The following is a 4,623-nucleotide window of genomic DNA, read 5'->3' as shown; positions in this document are numbered from 1 at the left end:
GTGACTATTTTAGATCGTCAGGTAAGGAGGTTACGCACCAAAGATGTGGCGTCTGTCAAAGTATTGTGGCGCAACAACAATCGAGAAGAAATGACATGGGAGGCGGAGGAAGAAATGAAGAAAAAGTATCCTCAGTTGTTTTTTGCATCCACAGGTAACTTAAGTTCCTTATTACCTATATTGGTTGTATAATAAATTATGTGAAACAACTGTATTTATAAACCTATAAGATCAATTTAACATTCGAGGACGAATGTTCAAAAAGGGGGAAAGAATGTTATAACCCGTACTTTGCACCTAAGGACATGTTGGGAATACTTGTAACAAGTCAAGGGTAAGACTATGCTTGGTCTTGTTATATACAAGTTTCTATTGATTAAGTTGGGAGGTGGAATTACTGGAAAAGTTAAAGGGCAAAATTGGAATTACTCATGTGGAAATATCATAAAAGGTTAGGGGTAAAATTGGAATTTCACATGTGGAAATACTATAAAAGGTTAGGGGTAAAATTGGAATTTCACATGTGGAAATACCATAAAAGGTTAGGGGTAAACTTGGAATTGTACATATGGAAATACTATAAAAGGTTAAGGGCAAAGGTGGAATTTCAACTTGGAATTTTTAGGAAAGGTGAGGGGCGAAATGGTAATTTCACATAGAAACCTCTTAGTCATAAAATCCTAGAGATTTCTAGACATTTTGAGAGAATTAGAAGAAGAAAAATTTGAGGAAAAAAAGATGAGAGAAAATCGGCCATGAGAGAGTAATATTAACTCTCCAAATTTCATCCCCAAAAATTATAATTTTCAAGTATTCCTACTAAGTCAAGGGTGCTCTACAACATGGTGTAGTTGTTTTGGAAGTTTGGAGATTTTTTTTCATTGATTTGGAAGTGAAGAAGTTAGAAGAAAAAGGTAAGAATTGATTCATTTTATTATGTTATGAAGTTTTGTGTATGTTGTAGTATGTGGAGGTGTATGAAAGTTATGAAAATATAGAAGTTTTCATGGTAATATGATGCCATGTATACATGTTCTTATATGAGTATGAATTATGTAAATTTTGTGTAGTATTTTTGTGTAGTATTTGGATGGTGGTTATGTTAATTATTTGGTGTTGAAAATGAAAGTTGGATGAGATTAATTGAAGTTGGAAATAAGAGTTAAGTGATGAGATGGAAAAAAATTAAGGTTGCATAGCTTGCTAGTTGTTGTTGTAATTTTTGGAAAATAGGGAAACTTAAATGGTGTATTTGGTATTAAACTAGTTTGTAGGAATTATATAATTTGAGTGTTATATTATAAGAAGATGGAGGTAAATTATTAAAAGTATGGATTGTTGTTGTTGGTTGTGAAGTTGAAGAAAGAAAATGAATTTTAATATTTTTATTGTATTTATGGAATTTTTAAGTGAAGTATGGAATTGAAAAAAAAGAATTGGATAGCTTACTTGGAATATTTTTCACTTATGTTGGAATGAGTTGAACTAATTATGGATATGAGATATTCATATTTATTTGGAAATGCAAAGTTTGGTTGAAAGTTGTTGCACTAATTGGAAAAATACACCAATTTATATTATGGTGTGTTCAAATTGATTATTGATGAAATTGGTGTTGTTGTTGGCTTGGTTGTTGATATTGTGGCCGAGTTGTAATCTCGGGGTTGCTATATATATAGGGGAGATGCTGCCGAAATTTTTGTAGACAAGTATTGGAAAATTGAATTCTTAAAGTCTTATGAATAGTAATTGGTAAATGTGACCAATTGTAGATTTTGGAGGAAACGAGAATTGAATTTGGATAATCGTAAAACGTCAAAAAGGTATGTAAAGCTTTACATTTTCTTCTCTTGGCATGTCCTAGATGTAATAGGATTGAATACGAAACTCGGGGATCACTCTACTCTTCGGAATCGACGTTCGAAAATTTCCCTTTTCTATTCAATGGAATTGAATTAGGTAATTATGAATAGTTTTGGAAAAATTGTCTAAACTTCTAGATTTTTCACAAATGAATTCCGAATACCTTGAAACTCCTCTAAATAATTTTATGAAGTCTAACGCACGTGATTTGTATACGCCACCTCATTTGACCGAGGTGGGCCCCACTATTCCGAAATTTTCTTCGTTATTCCGTTTGAATTACGGTAGGTAGAATTTGAAAGAAACCCTTTGCTATGCTTCCCAATATTATATGAATAATTATTCCGTTAATTCCCATAATATATTTTGAAAGTACGGAGATGATTCGGAAAATATTATTTTTACGTAAACTATGGTGATATTGGAAGTACTTGTACTACTATTATTATTCAAGTTTCCTTTTATGATCTGTTATCGAAATTATACCATCGAGTCTGTATAAATGTTTTGTAATTTAAATTGCATTTAGTTTCTCACTACTCCACTCGTGGATGCCTCAATGCTTCTTTCACTGAGCCTGGGCCAGGATATGTTTTCGTGCGTATTTCTCTGCATTGTTCGCCGTGTCCCGACGTGAGGGGGCAGGTATGACATGTACCATGGGGTGGTAAATATTATGCCACGGAGTTATGCTGTGCCATGTACATATATGTTTGTGATATGATATGATATGATTTGATATGGCCATCTGATATGATATGATTTGTTACGGAGATATTCCCTACTCTGGTGTTATGCTGTGCCGTGGTGCCGATGATGGGAGGGCAACCACACTTTGTTCACCGAGTCCCTAAGGGGGCCGGATATGGCATATGTCTGTACATATATGATTTGAGATTTTGATAAGCATTTTGAAATTCTAAACGTTGATTTTATGTTTTGCATATACTATTCAGATTATGATTTTATATAGTTCAGTGCATGCTTTACATATTCAGTACATTTTCCGTACTGACCCCCTTTCTTCGGGGGCTGCGTTACATGCCCGCAGGTACCGACGTTCGTTGTGCTGAGCCGCCTGTTTAGGACATCTGCGGTGGTATTGACAGTGCTCCTTTGTTCGGAGCTTGTATTTTGGTACTGACTCTATCTCTGTATATTTGTATATATTGGTCAGGGGTACGACGGGGCCCTGTCCTGTCTTATGACTATGTTATCATCTGTAGAGGTCTGTAGACAGAGTTATGTCGTGGGTTTTGGATGTATGGTTTGGATTTTTGTGTGTTTTGTGACAGCCTTTCAACTCTCGTGCGTATATTTACTTCTATAATATATTTAACAATTTCTACTAATCAATACATTTGTTTATTCGGAAAAAAAATAGACTAATTTGGGATAAGGGTACGTTTGGGTGCCCAACTCGGGCACTAGTCACGGCCTACGGGGTTGGGTCGTGACATTTACCCCTCCCTTTAGATGTCCTGAGTCATTTCTGATTGGTACCGGGTGTTGATTTTTACAAAATCCTATAAAAAGTTAAGTCTTTAGAAATTTTGAGTTTTCATATGTTTTATGTATTAAAAAGTGGTATTTGGGTTCAATCAAAACTACAGATCTCGGAATGGAATTCCGTCAATTCCAGCAGCTCCAAAATGTTGAAATTGAGGCCTTAAGTTGAGAAATTGAGGAATTTTAAGCCAAGGTTTGACTTTTGTCAACTTTAAGAGTTCCAATGCTCGGAATGGAATTCCAACAACTACATTGGATTTAAGAAATGGTTTTTGGTCTAGAAAAAGTGTTGGTTGAATTTTTAGAGGTCCCAAGTCCGTTTTGGTATTTTAAAGGCCTAAATTGGTTTAGTTGTGACTTTTCAAGTTTTGAGTCAACGAGATCTCGAATTCAAATTCTGATGGTTCTATTAGCTCTGAAATGACCAAATTAGGCTAGTAGAACTTTTGGAATGACTACCGAGGCAATCAATACGAGTTTGGAGTCATTTGACGTTTTTGACTTTGAAAGTTAGCATATGATTGACTTTAGTCAACATTCTTGGAAAACGCACTCGAATTTAAATTATGATAGTGCGGTTAGTTACGGAATGTTTATTTTTATCTAGAATGACCCTTCATTCGCTTTTTGAGGCTTCCGGACTAATATCGAGGCCCGTTGTGGAATGTGGCTTAAAATGGCTCTTGGGTGTGAGACTCATTTTCTATTAAAATGATATCATATGGGAATTATGAATGCGCCATTGATTTCATAATGTCGAATTTAGTGGGGTAGCATATCTAGTTTATTTTTATCAAATTTCGAACAAATTCCGAGCTCCCCATCGGAGATTTTGGATTTTCCAAAATCTGAAAAAAAATTACAGCAGCAGCCTCCTTTTTTGGGGGTCATTTTCTCCAACTTTAAAACCCATAACTTGAGCATTAGGACTCCAAATTGAGTGATTAAAAATGGCAAACTTGTGAGATTTTTCATGGAGAATGCATTGGTGAGATTGAAAAACTGATTTGGAGCATTCGATTCAGGTAAAAATCATAATTTTATTTGCAGCAGTGTCTATTTTCGGATTGAATTTATGAAGAACTTTGAGAAATTATTTCTTGACCTATATAAATCTAATTTTGGTGATTCAAGGGTCTAAATTCAAGAGAATTTCGTGATGAATCTCGTGATAATCCCAAAAATACAAGGGGAAGCTCCGTTTGAGGTAAAATTGTGTTTTTAGTTACTGATTTAGTTATTTTCAGAATG

General features: G+C 34.7%; 1 long non-coding RNA gene across 1 annotated transcript; it reads left to right on the top strand.

The window, feature by feature from the left end:
* The first annotated feature begins 818 nt into the window (after positions 1-818).
* LOC129881597 (uncharacterized) lies at positions 819-3,166 on the top strand. Its single transcript, XR_008765630.1, has 3 exons — positions 819-914; positions 1,773-1,823; positions 2,915-3,166. It is a non-coding gene; the product is annotated as an uncharacterized LOC129881597 (long non-coding RNA).
* Positions 3,167-4,623: the final 1,457 nt, after the last annotated feature.

The sequence above is a fragment of the Solanum dulcamara genome, chromosome 3 (genome assembly GCF_947179165.1).
Source record: "Solanum dulcamara chromosome 3, daSolDulc1.2, whole genome shotgun sequence".
In the NCBI taxonomy this organism is placed as follows: domain Eukaryota; kingdom Viridiplantae; phylum Streptophyta; class Magnoliopsida; order Solanales; family Solanaceae; genus Solanum; species Solanum dulcamara.
This window is presented reverse-complemented; position numbering and strand designations above follow the sequence as displayed.